Genomic DNA, 22,600 nt, shown 5'->3' with positions numbered 1-22,600 from the left:
ATCCTGGTGGGATCCAATGCTACCAAAACTTGAAAGCCAGTTGTTTCAATAATTAACTGTGTGGCTTTATGTACATCACCAGGTTATGTTCCTTTTGTCTCTGTGTTCATACTGTGTGTGAAGATATGGTGATGGTGTGTTTTTATGAATACCAAGCATTTCACCATGTGTAAGGGTCATAACCTCTGGGAGTACTCTTCCCAGGTAACACAAACCTTCGGAACTCGGAGAGAGCCACTTATACGCTTTTCTACCACATATAAAATATACATCGGGGGGGAACATAAGGAATAGTAAACATCATTATCGTCACACACATTTCCCTAGCAAGTGATCCTATTTCAGGTTCTCCCATTTGACTCATACAAGTTTCTGATTGTAATACCTTGGCACAATACCCTTCTGGTACCCTACCAACCATTTCTTTGGTGGAACTTAGTGTATATTTATACCGGAAGTGTCTTCTACTTAACCTAATTGTGCGTAACAGTTCAAAATTTATAGGCTCATAATCTGCTCTTAGTGAGAAGGTCATCATCTGGTTATTCCCCGTCACCCCCCAACTTCCTGGTTTACTGAAGTTGGTGATGTTCAAACATAAAAGTGATCTATCTACTTGGTACTGGTGGAGTTTAAAATTAGGTGACTTGGACTTAACAAATTTTCCATCCAGTGCATCCCCTCTTCGCAATTCTAAAACCTCAGAGACATTTAATGGGAATGGCAATAACACCACATTATGCTGTCCTTGAGGCACGTGAGAGCACACCCAACAGTCAGTTTGGTTTAAAAATTTGCCCATCATGGTATGATAATCCTCTAAAGGATACCCACCCAAATACTGGTTATACTTAGGTTGGCACTGCTGGATGCACTTCTCATCAATTAAGGACCCACAAAACTCACACTTACAAAAATCCTCAGACGATAGACCTTCACACTGTCTCCGAATTTCCAAAATAACAGATCTCTTAACAATTACTGTACTGGGCTTGGTCAGATACCGCCCTTGTGACTGTACTGCTCCTTCTCCCAACTCCACTCCATCAATATCAACCTCAGTTCCCAGCTCCATCCTCTGTCCTCCGTCACAGAAAACAGAAATCCCGAAACAACCCAGGATGATGAAAACTCTGGGAGAAAACACAAAGATAACCACACCAGACCACTCCATTGCTGAAAACAATGATTCACAAATTTCTTTAGCTCAGGTATCTCACTGTAACCTTTAACCCTCCCAGAACAGACTTGCAATTGACAGGTCTATGTTATCTGTCTCGATTCCACCTTGTCTCTCCACCGGTTGGTTGACCTTTTTACAGTGAGTGGAATGGACCCAGGTATCTCTCTCTGCCACTTTCAAGGATGTTGTACTTGTCAGCAACACCTGATACGGAACTTCCCACCGATCAGTCAAACAACCTGAATGCAAGAAATTTCTGATCATAACAAATTCTCCTAAGGTTCAACATCATGACAGTTTGTTTTAGGCATATCATGTGACAACAATTTCAGTTTCTGCTGTTGCTGCTTTAACTGTTTACACATTGTTATAAGATACCTTACAGTAACCTCGTTGTTACTTTTCAAATCTTCCTGCGGACTTATAATCAAATGAGGTTGTCTACTAAACAGTATTTCAAAGGGGGACAGATTGAGAGGGGGTCTAGGAGTTGTCCTGATACTATGAAGGACAAGTGGTAGTGCTTCTGGCCACCCGAGTCCAGTTTCTGCCATGATCTTACTTAATTTATTTTTAATAGTACCGTTCATCCTCTCCACCTTGGCACTGGCTTGTGGTCGGTAGGGGGTGTGAAGTCTACTATTAATACCCATCAACTTACACATGTTTTGGAAGATATCACCTGTGAAATGAGTACCCCTATCACTTTCAATAATTCTAGGGATACCATATCTGCATACAAACTCCTGAACAATTTTCTTAGCAGTAAACGCAGCAGTATTAGTGGCAGCTGGGTATGCCTCAACCCAATAGAAATCACATCAGTGCACACTAATACATACTTGAGATTCCTGCAGGGTGGTAATTGGATGAAATCAATTTGTATTACCTGAAAAGGTCCGTCAGTCGGAGGAATGTGGGATGGCTTGGTAGGGATTGTTTTCCCAATGTTTTTCCTCAAACAGGTCAAACAGGACATTGCTCTCTTTTCCGCTTGGGAAGAAAAACCCGGTGCACACCTGTATGCTTTCACTAACTTGCACATACCTTGCTTTCCCAGGTGAGTCAAACCGTGCACTGCCTCAGCCAGGCTTGGGTAGTATGCCTTGGGAGCCACTGGCTTACCTTGTCTATCTCTCTCTTGCCCACATCTCTTGGACCTCCAGACTGCCTTTTCCTGAATGGAACACAAACTTTGCATCTCAATTAATTTCTGCATATCAATCATTTGAAACATCATTTGGTTAATTGGTATGTTCACTTTTAACCCTGCTGCCCATTTGGCAGCTTCGTCTGCCCTGTTATTGCCCAGTGACACCGGATTGTCCTCGCATGTATGGGCTTTACACTTAATGACGGCCACTGCCTTTGGCAGTTGGATCACTGTCAATAGTCCTTTTATATGTCTGGAATGTGCGACTGGTGTGCCTGCTGCTGTCATAAAATTTCTCAGACGCCATAGAGCACCAAAATCATGTACTACCCCAAAGGCGTACCTAGAGTCAGTGTAGATATTAGCAGATTTGCCTTTTGCTAATTCACACGCTCTTCTTAGTGCCACCAGCTCCGCCACTTGGGCCGAGTGAGGTGCACCAAGAGGTTCAGCTTTTATGATGTCTTCATCATTTACAACAGCATAACCTGTACATAACTCTCCAGTGTCAGTCTGTCTATGACAACTCCCATCCATGTAAAATGTCACATCTACATTTTCTAAAGGTGTATCCCGTATATCAGGTCTTACAGTAAAGGTCTGATTCAAATATTCCATACAATCATGTGCATCAATATACATGCAGAACTCATGTTCCACCAGCGACTCACCTCTCTCCACCCTTTGTGCATCCTGAGACACATATGGTAAATACATTGCTGGATTTAACATACTGCACCGCTTAATGGTGATGCTTGCAGGTCCTAATAGGGCTAGTTCCCATTTCGTGAACCTAGCTGAGGAGACATGTCTGGTTTTCTGCAGAATTTAGCAAAGCAGATACAGCATGGGGTGTGTAGACAATCATATCATGGCCTAATACTACATCCTCACTCTTACTGACCAATAGAGCAGTTGCTGCTACACTTCTTAAACACATTGGGAGTGATCTTGCCACAGTGTCCAATTGTGCAATGGATCTATTGTCATCACCATGTTTTTGTGTGAGGACACCTGCTGCACAACTCTCAGCTTCCGTACAATAGAAATCAAAAGGTTTTTCATAATCAGGTATTCCATATGCAGGTGCTCTTGTCAGACTATCCTTAAGATTAAGGAAAGCCTGCTCTGTTTCCTCTGTGTGTATGACACGATCGGGCTTTGAGGAATCTACTAAGGGCCTCATTCAGACCCGGTCGCAAACGCTGAGCTATCGCAACCAGGTCGATGTTTGCCCACTGGGCATGCGCACATCGGAGCCGGCTCTGATGTGTGCATGCGCGAGACCCGGCTAGCGAGGGCTGCTCCATCGCTTCGGGTCTCACACCAAAGGGGGTGAGCTGTCGATGTTGATTGACAGCTCGCCCCATTTGGAAGGCGGGCCGGGGGGGTGGCCAGCCAAACAGAGGCGTTTCTGACAGAACACTTGCTGTTTGGGGGTGGCCCCACTGACATCAGCAATGATGTCAGTGGGGAGCTTCCTGCTCGATCAGAGCAGGAAGCTCCCTGGGGCTTGCGAGTGCCGAGATCCAACCTTAGGGTCTCGTCGCAAGCCCCGATGGTTGTGATGGTCCTGACCATTGCGACCATCACCCTGGTCAGTTGCTAAGGTGTGGGCGACCAGTAGGCCACACTTCAAGATGCAAGCCGCCGCCCTCAATCAGAGCGACCGCTTGCATCTAACGACCGGGTCTGAATGAGACCCTAAGTCCTGTAATGGTAAAGCCAAAATAGAAAAACCTAGGATCCACATTGTGCAGTATCCACACATTCCCAAGAAGATACGGATTTGCTGTTGGTTTTGCAGCTGTGTCATGGTCCGTATGGCCTGGATTCTGTCAGATGTTGTAACCCCTGGGTTAGGCAGTGTCCCTGGTCTGGCATGGCTGTAATTTGTCCTTAGCAACCTTGTGTCCTGTCTGTGAGAGAGGAAGCAACAGTAGTTTAGTATCATTTAAACATGACATAAATGAATCAGAACACAACAATAAATCATCTACATATTGTATTAGGACAGATCCATTGGCAGGTTGAAAAGATTGTAAACAGTCATGTAAGGCCTGGGAGAAGATACTGGGGCTGTCTATGAAACCCTGGGGCAATCGTGTCCATGTGTATTGTACCCCCCTGTATGTAAATGCAAATAGGTACTGACAGTCAGGATGAAGAGGGACAGAGAGGAAAGCAGAACAGAGGTCAATGACAGTAAAATGGGTTGCATTTGGTGGGATCTGCATTAGAATGATAGCTGGATTCGGCACTACGGGGAATTGGCTCTCTACTACCTTATTAACCCTCTAAGGTCCTGTACCAGCCTATAACCCCTCCCACCACTCTTCTTCACAGGGAAGATGGGACTGTTGGCTACACTCACTGTACGGACTAAAATTCCCTGTTGTAATAACCGCTCAATTATGGGATAAACTCCTATCTCTACCTCCTGTTTTAATGGGTACTGGGGAAGTTTTGGAGCTTGCCTACCGCTTTTTAGATTTACCATTACGGGAGCTACATTTGCCATTAATCCACTGTCCTGTCCATCTTTGGTCCATAGTGAACCTGGTATTTGATTCTTATTTGAAACAGTAGAGTGAAACAATAACCTTTGGGGAGTGTCCAATATATCCCTCACCTCATGCGCAACTCTCTCTGGGATATCTAGAAATATACCATCAGGGGTATAATAAATGACACATCCCATTTTACATAACAAATCCCTTCCCAGTAGGTTAGTAGGGGCCACTGCTGCCAGGAGAAAGGAATGCCTGGTATGCAATGGACCGATAGTAACCTCTGCAGATTTGGTTAAAGTATAATGTTGCACTTTAGCCGTTACACCTATTGCTGGTACTGTTTTGCTGGTCACCTGTAAATTAGATGGAGATTTTATCACTGATCTGGTCGCCCCTGTGTCTACAAGAAAAGAATGTTTAGTACCAGCTACATCAACTAACATGACAGGTTCTTCTCTAGCATCCCCAGTTAACCTGACTGACTGTAGACTACAGTTGTGACCTGACCCCCAGAGCTGACTATCTTCTTCTAGCAAAGCGTTCACTGCTGCAATGTGAGCAGGTGATGGCTGGAATTGTCCTGTCTATTGTGGGTGCCCCCTCTGTGGGTATGTCGGTGTTCCCTGGTTTGGTGTTTCCCATTTCTTAGCCTTACAGAACTCACTAATGTGGCTCTACTTGTTACATCTATAACACCTTCGTGGTTGATGTGATGTGAAAGATGGTTGTTGTGTGGGTTGGGGAATGAGGAAAGATTGTGGTTGTGTATAGGGATAAGGGTTTGGAGGTTGCATGGGGTGAGTGTATTGTTGCTGAGTGTGATAAGAGTGCTGCGGTTTTTTCTTTGCATTCCTTCCAGAGCTTGGATACTAACAGCCATTAGTTTCTCACTCTGCATTTCTCTCTTCCTAAAGATGTTTTTATCATGTTCAATTGTAGATTCCCTGAGTGTGTCTACCACAACTCCCCTCCACCCAGGAAGTGAGGTCTGAACCCTGGTCTTTAGAGTGTCCTTAAGACCATCTATAAGCACTGTGATTGTCATATCCCTGTGATGGGTGTTGTCTTTTATATTCTCTATGCCTGTGTATTGGGTAATAGTCTGCAGCGCTCTGGTAAAATAATCTGCTGCAGACTCACTCTCTTTCTGCTTAATCATGAAGATTTTACTCCAGTTAAGAATTAACGGGAAAAATACAGCCAATTGGGTGACAATGTGGGTTATATTGTCCTGATTACCTGTATCAGTTATGGGACTATCTCCATCCAATACACAGGCCGTGATAAACTTTTTCACGTTGGTATTGTGTGGAAGACATGCCCATAATACCACTCACCAATCTTTTTTGGCTGGCTCATGAACATTACCTAAATCCTTTACAAATCTCTGGCACTTTGCTAGTTCTTTCCTAGGGTCGGGGAAATCTGTCATTATGGAACGTAGTTCTGTTCTTGTCCATGGACAATGCATCGCTAAATCCCTTGTGGCCACCACACCATGTGCATCCGGATTCCCATTGGGAACAGTTATTGTCCGGACGGGATGGATGCCTGCCATAATACTACCTTTAGCCTGATTACCTAGTTGAGGGTTCAGCCTACTGCTACTACGTATGTTATTAGTAATCTCCGCTACTGTTAAAGCGGGTGTTAGTACTTCCTGCACTGGTGGGGCTACCTCCATTTCTGGTACTAGCGGGGCAGCTACCTGTGCTTTCTGTGATGGTACATTTAACATTTGTGCAACATGGGAAAGAGCAGACATCAGGTTCATCATCTGCATCATAAACATGTTCCTTAAAGTTACTTAGAAGAGGGTACAAGTTAATTGTTATTTTTATTTTTTTTTATTAACAGTTTCTTATATAGTGCAGCATATTCCGTTGTGCTTTACAATTGTAAACATTAATAGAACAAAACTGGGTAATAACAGACAGATATATAGGTAGGAAGGCCCTGCTCGCAAGCTTACAATCTATAGGGAAATAGGCATTGATACACAAGGATAGGTGAAATATATTGCATTTTGGTCCGGCCAGGATGCAGAGTTTCTTGGTGGGCTGCATGATCCATTTACACCGGAATGTCGGCCAAATGTCATGAGGATCTGAGAGACAGACGATGTGTGAGGTTGTGTGTGGACTGTGAAAGGGGATGTAATTACATATGGATGCTATGAAGGTTATGTGGGTGGTTCTGGGATCTGATAAGCTTGCCTGAAGAGGTGAGTTTTCAGGGAAAGCTTGAAGGATTGGAGACTAGAGGAAAGTTGTATTGTGCGTGGTAAGGCATTCCATAGAGTGGGTGCAGCCCGAAGAAAGTCCTGTAACCATGAATGGAAGCAAGTAATGCGTGGGGATGAGAGACGCAGATCTTGTGCTGAGCGGAGAGGTCGGGTAGGGAGATATTTTGAAATGTGAAGAGATATATGTTGGGGTGGTTTGGTTAATAGCCTTATGTGTAAGTAAGAGTATTTCGTATTGAATACGGTAGAAAACCGGCAAAAAATGGAGGGACTGACAGAGCGGGGCAGCAGACGATGAACGTTTGGCAAGGAAGATAAGCCTTGCAGCTGCATTCATAATTGATTTTAATGGAGATAGCCTGTTTTTGGGAAGACCAGTAAAGAGGCTATTGCAATAGTCAATACGGGAAATAATAAGTGCATGGATTAGAGTTTTTGCAGTGTCTTGTGTGAGATATGATCGAATTTTGGATATGTTTTTTAGATGTATGTAACATGATTTTGAGACAGATTGAATGTGGGGAACAAAGGACAGTTCAGAGTCAAGGATGACACCAAGACAGCGAGCTTGTGGGGCAGGGTGGATTGTTGAGTTATCAACAGTGATAGAGAGATCAGGTTGGTAACTGTTATTGGCTGGTAGAAATATAATTAATTCTGTTTTAGAAATATTAAGTTTCAGGTGGCGAGATGACATCCAAGATGAAATTGCAGAAAGACATTCAGTGACACGGACCAATACAGATGGTGATAAATCTGGGGAAGATAGGTAGATTTGAGTATCATCCGCATACAGATGGTACTGAAATCCAAAAGAGCTGATTAGTTTGCCAAGAGAGGAGGTATAGATTGAGAATAACAGAGGCCCTAAGACAGAGCCTTGCGGTACTCCAACTGATAGAGGTAGTGAAGAGGAGGCAGAATCAGAAAAATGAACTGTAAAAGAGCGATCAGATAGGTAGGAAGAGAACCAAGAAAAAGCTGTGTCCTTAAGACCTAGGGATTGTAGTGTTTGTATGAAAAGAGAATGGTCATCAGTGTCAAAAGCAGCTGAGAGATCTAGAAGAATTAGGAGTGAGTAATGGCCTTTAGCCTTGGCAGTGACCAGATCATTTAATACCTTAGTCAGTGCTGTCTCTGTGGAGTGTTGGGAACGGAAGCCGGACTGAAGTGGGTCCAATAAGTTATGTGAGTTAAGAAAGTGTGTGAGGCGGGTGCAGACAAGTCTCTCAAGTAGCTTGGAGGGGCATGGGAGCTGGGAGATAGGACGGTAATTTGAGAGAGTGTTGGGGTCAGAGTTTTGTTTTTCAGAATAGGAGTAATCACTGCATGCTTGAAGAGTGATGGAAAGTTGCCAGTAGAGAGAGAGAGATTACAGATTTTAGTTAGGGTTGGGATAAGCACAGGAGACAGAGCTTTACTGATTTGTGAGGGTAAAGGATCTAGAGTAGAGGTAATAGAGTAGGAGGAAGAGAAGAGGGAAGATACTTCATCTTCGTTTGTGAGATCAAATAAAGAGAATGTGCCAGAGGATTCATGTAGGGAATTGAGCAAGTCACTAGCTGAAGAAGAGCATACCATTTCATTTCGGCTCTCATCAATCTTGTCCCTAAAATAGGAAGCAAAATCTTGCGCACAGATAGTAGCTTGTTACATTTTTATGAGTTTTTAGATTGACTGTACCTTTACCCCATCCGCATAGGGCGGTGGTGGTGAGCATGTACTACTGACATTACCTTCCGCAACACTACCGTTCTGCATGTATGTGCTACTTTGCGGCATGCATGCAACGCTATTTGCGTGTGCGCTCCCTTGCATCATGCACGAGACGCTAGTTTGCATCGCATGCACAATTCTAAGCCATATATCCCCCTCATCCTGCCACAACTTCAAGCAATCGTTAAACTTTACCCTTTTCTTCAGAGACTTCACTAAACATATACTGAGATTGTTCAGAACCTCCAAATCAAAGTTACCAATCTTAGGAAAAGGTGTTTTACATTTCTTGGTAATTTTGACCCATATGTCACAATACACTGTAGCGTACGCCCCATACTTCCTAAACATAACATACCTGGCCGATCCTAGCTGCCCTTCCACCTGCAGCACATCATCGACCATTACTAGAGATTGCTTCGCACCCATCTGGGAAAAAGCGTAGCAATTTCTAGAGAATTTCGATTGGTGAACGATTTTCAAAGAGCTACGTTCACGTACTCCCTCCCGTTATACACAGCAGACCCGCCTGGCATTACAGTCGGCTTGTACAACGAGGAGCAGACTAACAACCTCTTGTAAATTATTCTTCTTGCGGCCATATTAAACCAAGCTTCAGCCGCTCACTCCTTCCCGCTATACCCCACTTCATCGCTACGTTATGATCCGTGTGTATACATGAGGAGTAAAGTAACCGCCTAGCGAATTATTTTACTTGTGATGAATTTAACTCCAAGCTTCACCACTAGCTTCCTACTTTGAATTTACTCCCACTGGTAGCAACTAGAATTTCCAATAACCCCTAACCTTGCCAGCAGTTTCACTCCCATGACACCCACTTCACAATCACAATTTATATAACCTTGCGGTCCGATCGCATTGCCCAAAGAGCCTAACTGCTCAATGGACTTTGCGATTAATGGATGTCGGACCAAGAAACCCCTTAGTTTCTCGATAACCTAAACCACAATGTACCTGCTTTGTACACTGGCCCAGTGGTTTGTACTGCCCTGTCGGGCACCTACCGAGTTTACACTGAGGTTTAACAGACAGTAACCTCCACTTACATTTAGGCTTAACAGACAGTAGACTCCACTTTGCAATCACACGTTTCAATTACACACTCTTTCTGCGCAAATAATAAAACCCTTTTTTCCTTAATATAGCAGTATAATTCAGAGGTTTTAACAAGCAATCACGCTATACAGTACATACAATGACCGTTGAACACATGGCAGCAATACAGGAAATATGCGTACGCTATTGTGCGACTTCCCCTTTTAACACAAAATTTTATCAACGAAGGAAAATAAACTTTTTTCTTCCTTGTCCCTGGATTCTAATCAGCACTCCTTGAACTAACACAATAATGGATAGCGGTCTCTCAGCATCAAGTGGTAGCAGGTTTTCGAAGGCACAATGTGTTCTTTCCTGCGTATGGCGCTTCCACCCATTGCTGAGAGTTCGATAACCATGTGTTACCATGTAAAATGGTAGCATGATCTCACTCTATGAGCCCCAAACTATGAATACCTAATGATCTATACACCCTAAATGTTGCTATTTAGCGTTGTATGTCGCACAAGAAATAATTGCTTTCCAGACTTTGTTTGTGGTTCCAAAGCACAAAAAGATATTATTCAACATAAAGCATATAGTTACACGCTGTAATCTAAATACAATTAGCACAAACGAATGATACAATCACAAGGTACAGTCAATAGATTCGCATGCGCTCTGGATCCAGATTTCCGGCATCAACTATGAAACCTCCGTCAACAGAAAAGAAAGATGACTAACTACCAGATCCAGGGTGCTTGCATTTAAACCCTTGCAGAGATAGGCAATACAATAGAACAGAAATGCAGGAGGCTGGATGGATGGTGGAAGAAACAAATACATTTATTTGTATCTGTTTGTGTACATAGAGGGTGGTAGTTGCTCAGTAGGAGGCACAGTGCTCCTGGAAGATAAATGTCTCTTAGATGGTTTGTGGCAGCACACACTGCCCAGTTGTTGGTGATTTGGGGTGACAGGGCATATCCACAGTGTGGGGAGTAAGGTCAACCCTTTCAGGGGGCTCCTTGACATGCGGTCCTGACTACTGCATGCTTCCCTGCTGGACCTATGGTCGACAGACTTCTGAACTGGGATGCCCTGTTTGAGGTGATCAGGGGTGCTCCCACTTTGAGGCATCCCGCACTGGTGAGGAGAATGGGTGCTGACCTACCGGTAGGTGCCCAGGACCGTTGGTGTGGGATCAGTTCTTCTCAAAGTCCAGTATGATGCTGCGGTGGGGGACGTGCACTGTTTGAGTGGCTCACATCCGTGGATGCAGTGCAGGTGAAACCTGTGCTGCATGCGGTGGTGTGATGAGCGTGTGCACCGCTGTCATTTGGCAGAGGCTGGGGCTGGGGTGAGTGGGGACCAGCGTCCAGTTAAGTGCCGCTGCTGCCGTGCAGGTGCCCGGATTGGGGTGGATGTAGATGGAGGTGGGTTCAAGATGGGTAAGTGTCTGGGGGTCTCCAAAGTGTTTCAGCACAGGTGCCTTCTTCAAGGAGGTGTGAGATGATCAGTGCTTCTGAGGTTCTTATGTAGTGCACTTCTGGGGGTGGGGGTGTGGTCAGGTGACTCAAGGGGCCAATGGTGTGTTTGAGAGGTAATGCAGTGCAGGTGTGTGCAGGGATTTGCTGAATGGTGATGCGGTGCAGGTGTGTGCAGGGGCTGGTTGGAGTAATGAGTGTAATCAGATTAAACCAATGGTGTGTTTGAATGGTAATGCGGTGCAGGTGTGTGCAGGGACTTGGTGAATGGTGATGAGGTGCAGGTGTGTGCAGGGACTGGCTGGAGTGATGAGTGTAATCAGATTGGCTCAATAGTATGTTTGAATGGTAATGCGGTGTAGGTGTGTACAGGGACTTGCTGAATGGTGATGAGGTGCAGGTGTGTGCAGGGGCTGATTGCATGGTGGTTACTAATGTACAGGTTGGGGTTGGGTGTGTCTTGTGTATGTGATTGGGATGGATTATAGTTGTGTGTTGTGAAGTATGATGGTGTAAGGTGTATGATGGTGTCATCCTATGGAGTTGCAGTGGAGCAATAACTTCAGTCTTAAGTTGGGGTGGTGGTTGGTTCAGGTGTGCATTATTTGGAGATGACTGACTGGATCTCATTGTCTATGTTGAGACCACGGGGTGTGAAAGTGTCCAGAGTGAATGTATATTTTAATTCTTCTTTATTGAGTCTTTTGGTTATGTCACCCCCTCTCCAGTTGTGAGTGATGGTCTTGATACCTAGGAATTCAATGTCCTTGGGGTTACTTTGGTGTTTCTCCAGGAAATGTAGGGGAATGTTGTGGTTTTCTGATTTGTTTCTGATGCTTCTGAGGTGCTCTGCTAATCTTGTTTTAAGTGGCCTCACAGTTCTGCCTACGTACTGTAGGTTGCATGTGCATCTTAATAGGTAAACTACATGGCTGGTGTTGCAGGAAATGTGTTCCTGTATCTTGTATGTATTACCTGTTTTGGCGGAGGTGAAAGTGGTAGTAGGTTTTGTGCTTCTGTAATCTAGAGTGCGGCAATTGCTGTATGTGCCGCAATGATAGAAGCCATTGTGGACGGGCTGCTTGGTAAGGGTGATTTGTTTGAGAGTAGGTGGTGGGATGTGGTTTGAGACTAATTTGCTTTTGATGTATGGAGCTTTTCTGTATATTATCATGGGGCGTCGTGGGAGTGTGTCTGTGAGTGATTCGTCTTTTAGGAGCAGATTCCAGTGTTTCTGAATGATGTGTTTAATCAGTCCTGCACTTTTGTTGTATTTTGTGATGAATGGTATGGTGTCTTGCATGTATTTTTCTTTGTTCTTGTTGTAAGTGAGTAGTGGTCCTCTTTCTTCATTCCCTATCTTCTGTAATGTATATTGTAGTGAGTCGATGTTGTATTTTTTCTCTATGAATTGTTGTTTGAGTTTTTCTCCTTGTTCATAGTAATCGGTGATATTTGTACAGTTCCATGTTATGCGTTTAAATTGGCCCACTGGAATGTTCTGGAGACAATTGGGGTGGTGACCACTGTCCGACAGAATGTAGCTGTTAACGTCAACTTGTTTGTGATAGGTTTTGGTGTGGATCTTGTGTTCTTTGATGAAGATGTGTAAGTCGAGGAAATTGACGTCAGATTGGCTGTATTGGGATGTGAAGTGAGATTCCAGTCGTTGTTGATGTGTGTAAGAAAATCTTTGAGGGTGTTTAGGGGTCTTTTTCAAATGCAGAATATGTCGTATATGTACCTTATCCAGAGGACTAGATTTGCTCCCCAATTATGCCCTGACCAGATGTTGGATTCCTCCCAACTGCTCATAAAAAGGTTGGCATAACTGGGCGCAAATCGAGTCCCCATGGTGGTCCCTGTCTTCTGTCTGTGATAGTCGCCGTCAAACGAGAAATAGTTGTGTGTTAGTATGTAGTTAATGCTATCCAAGATGAACTGTGTCTGTCGGGGGTCTAGTGTTGGGTCTTTGTCTAGGAAATGGCGTATACTGTTTAATCCTTGTGTGTGTGGTCAATGATGGTGTATAGTGATGTGATGTTGCTTGTTACAAGCCAGTGGTCATCACCCCAAGTGACTCCTTCCAGTATTTGGAGTATGTGTGTCGTGTCCTGTATGTAGGATGGTTGTTGTTTGACATACGGTTGCAATAGATGGTCTATGTATTGTGACAGGTTTGCAGTCATGGAATTGATTCCGGATATGATGGGTCTACCTGGGGGGTTTGTGATGTCTTTAAGTATTTTGGGGAGGTAGTAGAAGATGGGGATGACGGGGTGTGGGTTGTGTATGAAATCGTGTTCATGTTTTGTGAGGATGCCGTCTTTGAGTCCTGTTCTGAGTATGCTGTTTAGTTCATTGTGGAATGCCTGGGTTGGGTCTTTGTTTAAGGTCTCATATGTATGTTTTTCTTGTAGAAGTCTGTGATTCCCTGATGTAGTCTGTTTTGTTGAGTAGCAGTATGCCTCCGCCCTTGTCGGCTGGCTTGATTTTAAGTTGTGGTTTTGTTGTAGTCTTTTGAGGGCTTTCTGTTCGTTTATGGTTAGGTTTTTGATGTGGTTTTTCTTTGGTGTTGGTATTTTATTGATATCGTCCATGACTAGTGTTTCAAATGTGTGTATAAGATGTCCTTTTAAGTGGCTGGGGTAGAACTTGGATAGTGGCTTTAATGTGGTGTATTTGTAGTTGTCTGGTTCGGGTGGTGGTTTGGTGGCAGGGTGTGTCATGAAGTATTTTTTCAGTGTTAGGCATCGTACGAATCTGTGAACATCTAGGTAAATTTTGAATTTGTTGAGTGCCTTGTGTGGGGCAAATTTCAGTCCTTTGTTGTGTAGTGATGTGTCCTCTTTGGAAAGTTGATGTTCGCTGAGGTTGATAATCCCTGTAGTGGGTGTCATTGTGGGTGTTTGGGGTGTGTGGTGTGGTTTTCCTCTTTGTCCTCCTCTACATCCTCATCTAATTATTTTAGTTTTCTTTTTTGGCTCTTTGGTGTTTGTGTTGGGTGTTGTTTTGTCGGTGGGCAGGTATGACTTCCTGCCTCCAGGTCTAAAAAATTGAGTGACCATGGTTCTTGGTTTGGGTGTTTTTCTTTGGTTATGTTGTCTGTTGTCTGTGTTTGTTGTGTTTGGTGGCCCTCTTGGTCTGATGGGTTGGGGATTGTGTGGTCGCCCCTGATGGTGGTGATCCACCCTTGTTCCACTGAGAGTCTCGCTAGGTTTTCGTATTGTGTGTCTTGGTCATTATCTCCAATCTCGTATATGCTGAATAAGGTATCGGTTACTGAACTTGTGTCAGATGCTGGTAGAGGGTCTGTGTCTTTGTTTGTAGAGTGTATTGGGATTTTGGACATATACTGTTGGTATGTGAGTTTTAGTTTTCTGTATATCGGTGTGTCGTTGGGAGATGTGTTGGATTCTATGTTCTGTGGAAGTGGGTGTGTCTGTGTCTTGTTAGTGTTGTTTATCCTGGGTTTGTGTGTTGGTTTCTTGGTTCGGGTTGTCTCTGTGTGTTCTCCGTATGTCTTGGGTGCTGAGTCTGTGTTGGTGTTTCCACTTTTGTCTGTAGTATTTTGGATTTCTTCCATTCTATGATGTTTGCCTCTGTTTTGTGTAGTTTGTCTCTAGTGATGGAAACGAGTTTCCTGAATCCTATTTCCTCTTTGTATGGTTCTAGAGTTTGGTCGAGTTTGTGAATGTTTGTGTCGAGGTGCTGTAGTTCCATTTTATGTGTATCGATAATAAGTTGGATACATTTTTTTGAGCACTCTTGCAGAATGGGGTTCCATTGTTGCATGAAGGATATGTTGTCATTGCTGTGGGAGGGTGATTTGTGTATGATGAGTCCTTTGGGAATTATGTTATGATCAAGGTACCATTGTAGGATGTGTGTGTCCCACCAAATTTTTGTTTCTCTAGTGAGTAATTTTTCCAGGTGTAGGTACATGTGGCAGAAAGTATCGCTGCTGTGTTGTAGGGATTCCCTCTGTTCTAGTTCTTGTATGGGGTGTTGTGCCCTATCTAATCTGGTGGCCCTGAAATCAAAAAGGCCCATGTGTTAAGTATCTAGTGATGATTGTGTTGGGTACTCAATCGTGTATTGGTATGTTTGTGTAATTGTGGTGTGTTTCCACTCACAGTCGATGCTGCAATCCTCGGTACTCTGGTTAATAATAGTCGGTAATACTGGGTTTGGGATGCGCTTCGGGGTGGTGATGGTGTTGTGGGATATAAGGGATTGGATGATGGAGGGGGGAAGGTGTGAGGACAGAAAATTGCTCCACTGCAACTCCATAGGATGACACCTGTTGAATCGTAAATAAACCTTTAGTACATTCCTGCCTAAAAACCTCTAAGATTCACCTGCCTAGAACCTCTAAGACAAAACCTGCCTATACCTTCTAAAACCACAAGATGTCGCTAATTAGCGCTGTGTTTAATTATACCATTAATAAAACTCTAAGACAGTTGAATAGCGGTCCAATGCGCTAAAGATTATTATTCAGGTAATAGTACAGATGTTACCACGCTATGATCTAACAATGAGCGCAAAATAAATTGTACAAACATTAGGTCATAAGGTACAGTCAATACATACGCGTGCGCTCTGGGACCAGATACCGGCATCAATAATGACACCTCCGTCGAACAGCATAACAGGAACACTGCAGACTGGCATCTTGTTTCAGAGCACTCACATATATACCCGTACTGGGATAAGCAATACAATAGAATACGTTGGCAGGTTCTCATTGGTTCCTCTTCTTGCTTCTTCCGTTACGGTACAATTCATAGGTCAGTGCAAAGATACAACCCAGCCTCCAACAACCTGATTGTGTCCACTTTCCCGCTGCATAATAAATCTAGTCTAAACTATGGCATACAACATTTGAAGAAGTTATTCTCTCTAACATTCATATTTCATAGCCGCATGTTCTGATCTTCTCACCGATGCCACCGGAATGCTGTTGAAACAGAGTAGATCAGTACGGCACCAAACACAGTCCAATTGTCATTTACTAAGCCATAGTTACAGAAAACATTCATTTCTTTATAAACTGACATTGCGTTTAAACCAAGTAATAATTATCCATTTTGCATTCCGGGACCATTGCTTTTAAATGTATGTATGCGGGGAGAAACAGCACTGAATTGCGTTGTGCGTCTGAGGGTCGGTGGGGCACTCAGCGAGCAGCACTAAGCTGGAAGGGCATCTATGTGTGTGTGTGGCCATGCCAGTATGATTTTAGGAAGGATCACTAAAAGCTGACTGTGTTCTGTTTAACATTGTGTGTATGAGTTGCAGGGAATTTTGCTACTTTTCAAATATAAGTCTGTGTGTGATATTATACACGTAAGTCCATGCATGATGGGCCACATACACACACATACATACATATATATATATATACATATATATATATATACACACAGGCACACATGTATTTTACGGATGTTTTTAAACTGCATTTGCAAAATGTGTTTATACAGTGAATTTAGTTCTCATACAGGGTGGAGGCTCCCAGCAGTGCAGTCGGAGCCTCACTCTTTATTCTGCTTGTTTTGGTTGTGGGGATGGACTCAATTGTGTAGCTCCATAGCTAGGCTACATTACAATTGCCACAGCTCATATATTCTTATGTAAAAATCTCATAGCACGACGGTATATTGTGTCATGTTATGGTATAGGGATTTTCTCCAGGATGGGCTTTGTATAGGATTCCAAATGCTAATAAGTTAGTGTTTATGTGTTAAACACTGTCTGCATGCGTTTGAGGGAAGGCTGACTATCTATTTTTTTTACAAAATAGTGCTGTGAGATTTTATCATGTTGGGAAGTCATTTTTATGTGTGCTGAAAACTGTCGGTATGTGTTGGGGAAGATTATTAAAAAGCTGTTTGTGTTACTTTTTAGCAACTTTGCGTGCTGAATAGCTAAATTGCGACTTTTTAGCAATATGGCGCTGTGTTGGTATTATGTATTTTTGGCAAGATGGAGCTGTGTAAGCTTTCTTTTTCTAAAATGGAGTCTTGCTGCCATTCACAAGATGGCATCTTTCAGGTTTTCTAGATTGCAAACAGATTCTGTCTTACCCAATTATCCGGTTTCGACACACCTTACACCAAAATCCATCATACTTCACAACTATAACTCATCCCAATCACATACACGAGACACACCCAACCCCAACCTGTACATTAGTAACCACCACACAATCAGCCCCTGCACACACCTGCACCTCATCACCATTCAGCAAGTCCCTGCACACAACTGCACCGCATTACCATTCAAACACACTATTGGCCCAATCTGATTACACTCATCACTCCAGCCAGTCCCTGCACACACCTGCACCTCATCACCATTCAGCAAGTCCCTGAACACACCTGCACCGCATTACCATTCAAACACACCATTGGTTTAATCTTATTACACTCATTACTCCAACCAGCCGCTTCACACACCTGCACCTCATCACCATTCAGCAAGTCCCTGCACACACCTGCACTGCATTACCTCTCAAACACACCATTGGCTCCATGAATCACCTGACCACACCCCCACCCCCAGAAGTGCACTACATAAGAACCTCAGAAGCATTGATCATCTCACACCTCCTTGAAGAAGGCACCTGTGCCAAAATGCGTTGGAGATCCCCAGACACCTACCCATCTTGAACCCACCTGCATCTACATCCGCCCCAATCCGGGCACCTAAATAGCAGCAGCGGCACTTAACCGGATGCTGGTCCCCACTCACACCAGCCCCAGCCTCTGCCAAATGACAGCGGTGCACGCGCTCATCACACCACCGCACGCAGCACAGGTTTCCCTGCACTGCATCCACGGACGTGAGCCACTGAAACAGTGCACGTCCCCCACCAACAGGGCATCCCAGTTCAGAAGTCTGTCGACCATAGGTCCAGCAGGGAAGCATGCAATAGTCAGGACTGCATGTCAAGGAGCCCCCTGAAAGGGTTGACCCTACTCCCCACACTGTCACCCCAAATCACCAACAACTGGGCAGTGTGTGCTGCCACGAACCATCTAAGAGACATTTATCTTCCAGGAGCACTGTGCCTCCTACTGAGCAACTACCACCCCCTATGTGCACACACAGATACAAATAAACATATTTGTTTCTTCCACCATCCATCCAGCCTCCAGTATTTCTGTTCTACCACAACACATCCACCACAACACACAGCCATCTGCTCCCCCCAACCTCCCCCCATTTTTTTCCCTCCTCCCTCTCCCCAACAATACACACACACACAACCAAGGAGCGCACGTACCCTCCAATCTTACCATATCTATCCAATAGTAGGATCAGGTACCACTACTGTACGGTGCAGCACCATCCACACCTGGACCCCCCCCCTCTCTCTCTCTCAAAATATTCTGTCCTCACACCTTCCCCCCCTCCATCATCCAATCCCCTATATCCCACAACACCACCACCACCCTGAAGCGCATCCTAAACCCAGTATTACCGAATACGATAGAACAAGTTGGCATAATCCCATTGGTTCTTCCTCCTGGTTCTTCTGTTACGATGCAGTTCATAGGTCAGTTTGTATTGTAATAGTTCAGCCTCCAACAGCTCTTTGTGTCCATTTTCCTGCCGAAGAACAAGTCTAAACTGGCTAATAAACATTACATTACAGAGTACATTTCAATGCCTATCTCTCTCTATGATCCATAATTCACAGACGCATGTTGCGATTTCCTTGCCGATGGAACCGGAAGTCTGCAAATAAACAGTGGTTTAGAATAGCACCAAATACATTCTACTTATCATGTACTAAACCTTAGATCTTAAATACAGTCAGTTCATAACATAATTAATACTGAATAAAACCCTGAATATTAACCTTTATGCTAGGGAACCTTTCTGTGTAAATGTACAATGTGTAAGTTTAGGGATATTAAGAAAAGTCGCTAGTTAGCGTTGTGCATCTAAGTGTTTGTGGAGTACACCGTGGTATGTGTTTTGCAGGGTTGTTCCTATTTTTGGTATTAATAAATGTACGTATAATTTTGGTAAGGACTGTTCTATTGCGTAGGAGATGCACGAATCTAAATAATAACATCGCCGTATGTACTGATATTGTGAGATACGCTAAAATGGCATTGGGCGGCCATTCGCAAAATGGCGTCTTGTTGCCAGTCTCAAAATGGCGTCGTGCAGATTTTTATTTTAACAGATTCTGTCTCAGCCAATCATCCGGCTTCGACATAGGAGACATAGGAAGGTACCTTGCATGCAAGTTGGAGACCAAGTCGGGTTGTCCACCTGGAACCTCCGCCTTAGAGTACCTTTGATGAAATTTGCTCCCCGGTTCATCGGACCCTTCTCCATCACAGAAATTATCAACCCTCTGGCATATCGCCTTCAGTTGCCTGCTTACCTAAAAATTCCTAACTCATTCCACATCTCCCTCCTGAAACCCCTAATCTTGAACAAATTTCGCAAGGTCCTTCCTGTTCCCCCCCGCATCCAGAGAGAGGCATGGAGTACGAGGTCTCCCAGGTCCTGGATTCTCGTATCCGCAGGGGACGACTACAGTGTCTCCTAGATTGGAGGGGTTACGGCCCAGAGGAGTGCTGTTGGACCAATGCCCGAGACATTCATGCTCCCGCACTTGTCAGGAAATTCCACTCGGCTCATCCTGGAAGACCTGGTGAGTGTCCTGAAGCCACTCATAAGTGGGGGTACTGTCTTGACCAGGGTTTCTCGACATGGTGGTCGACGGGTATTACCTGTGAGGTCACTGTGGCGGGGGGCGTCTGGCGGTGGTGCTGGTGTGTGGCGAGAGGCATTGGCTGTGCATGGTTCTGTGCAGACATGCTGTCACGTTGGGCTGGTGAGGCCTGGCAGTGCTTCCGTTCCGTTGGCATGGGTGCCGCCATCTTGCCTCCGGTCATGTGATTTGCTCGCCCAACCTGGTTTGTCACATGCTCTCTCTGGCCGGTCACGGCACAGCACTTGGTATTTAGAGAGGTTCAGAGCCTCACTTCATTGCCAGTGCAACGTGTTTCTCAGCATAGCTGAGAGAGAGTTCCCTGTGCTCACCACCTGTTACCTGTGAAACGCTACCTGCCTGCCTGCTTGTCTGCCCCAACCCTGCGGGACTACCCTGCATCCTCCATTACCTTCTCCTTGCCTGAGTACCTGAGTCCTGCTGTTCACCCTGCACCTTCCCTCCACTGGCACTCTGCTGGATATTTCTTCCTCAGTCTGCATTCTTCATTAATCAGTCACCACCTGGACAGTTCCCCTTGTCTGCCACTACCTGGACATTTTCTATTAACCAATCACTACCTGGACATTTTACATTGCCTGTCACTAACTGGACTCTTTCCTACTTGCCTCACTACAGCTCCCAAGTGCACTTTAGTGCTATACCCGGACTTTCTGTTTTACCACATTCATGTCTGTTAAGCCACTCATTAAAAACTCCACATTTACTTTTAAACCTGCTTCAGTGTCTACTCCTACTACCACCCCGGGTCCACAACAAATCCAGAACCTCACAAAAGTTTGCTGCTTAAGTGTTTTTAGACCTTTTTGTCAGGTGTTACTATGTTATACTGAAGTAAAATTACAAGCATTTCATAAGTGTCAAAGGCTTTTATTGACAATTACATTAAGTTTATGCAAAGTGTCAATATTTGCAGTGTTGACCCATCTTTTTCAAGACCTCTGCAATTCGCCCTGGCATGCTGTCAATCAACTTCTGGGCCACATACTGACTGATGGCCACCCATTCTTGCCTAATCAATGCTTGAAGTTTGTCAGAATTTGTGGGTTTCTGTTTGTCCACCTGCCTCTTAAGGATTGACCACAAGTTCTCAATGGGATTAAGATCTGGGGAGTTTCCTGGCCATGGACTAAAAATGTCGATGTTTTGTTCCCAGGTACTCCATCATGCTGGAAAAGGCATTGCTTGTCACCAAACTGTTCTTGGATGGTTGGGAGAAGTTGCTCTTGGAGGATGTTTTGGTACTGTGGATTGACTGTGAACCAGGTATTTTCTTTCCCTCCGCATAGCGCTCTCTCATTTGGGCTAAGCCAGTATCCTCCCCTGCAATGCCTCCGGTAACTGGGGATTGATACAGCCAGGTGCCTAAACAGTAGAAGCGCTTTCTTGTTGTTTCCACCAGACACGGTCATCCCCACTCTCTCATCACCTGTTTGAATCAGAGACAGGTGAAAGCAGAAGTGGAGGGATACCATCTTGGTTTGGAGCTTTGTTTTCCTTCCATTTATTTACAACTCATACAGGGCTAATGTATAGCTATTACTGTGTCATCACATGCTGATTAGCATGCTATTCATTAGTTGCAATTAATACATATCTATCAGCCCTGTTTTGAAGGTTGCTTAAATCAATACAAACCTATATATTATCATTATATTCAAATCACTTAAGGATTCTGGATTCTAACCTCTATACACTCCTGCCTATACCTTCTAATATCCTGCCTATAAACCTCTAAGGTTGACGCAATTTGCGTACGCAGTCATTCATTAAATAAAGACTCCAGACCTTGAACCTGTGGTTCCAAAGCACAAAGTATTATTCAAGTAAAAGTACAGTCAGTTACACGCTATGATCTAAGTACAATTTAGCGCAAAGAAATTATACAGACCCAAGTACAGTTATACATACGCAGGCGTTCTGGACTAGATCCCGGCATCAGCAAGATAACCTCCGTCAATCAGCAATCAGCAAGAAGACTAGAAACCCAGGGTCAGAGCACATATATTTATACCCCCCCAGAAATAGACAACACAATAGAAAGGCTTGTTGCTGATGCCATTGGTTCCCAAGCGGGATGCATCTGTTACAGAGCATTTAACAGGTTGGTTCAAATGGACACAGAACAGCCTCTAACAACTTGTTGCCTCCTCTATTTCCCCTGCATGCACAAAAATACATTTTGGTTCTTTATGTCTTTACGGTCCATAAGTTGCGAACGCATGTTCCGATCTTCACACCGTTGATACCGGGAAGCTGTGGATAAAGTGCGGATCAGTATAATATCAAACACGGCTTACTTATCATGTATTAAACCTTAGATTCCAAAATAGTCTTTATTTCACAGCATTTGTAATAAATGAATAAAACTTGAATCTTTTACTTTATAGCTATGGAACCTTTTGTGTAAGTGTGCATTATGTAAGTATTAGGGATATGGGAAAAGACGCTAGTTAACTTGGGGCAGATGCGTGCGCATGAGG

The sequence above is a fragment of the Taudactylus pleione genome, unplaced genomic scaffold, assembly GCF_031769625.1.
Source record: "Taudactylus pleione unplaced genomic scaffold, aTauple2 ptg000046l, whole genome shotgun sequence".
Lineage (NCBI taxonomy): Eukaryota > Metazoa > Chordata > Amphibia > Anura > Myobatrachidae > Taudactylus > Taudactylus pleione.
This window is presented reverse-complemented; position numbering follows the sequence as displayed.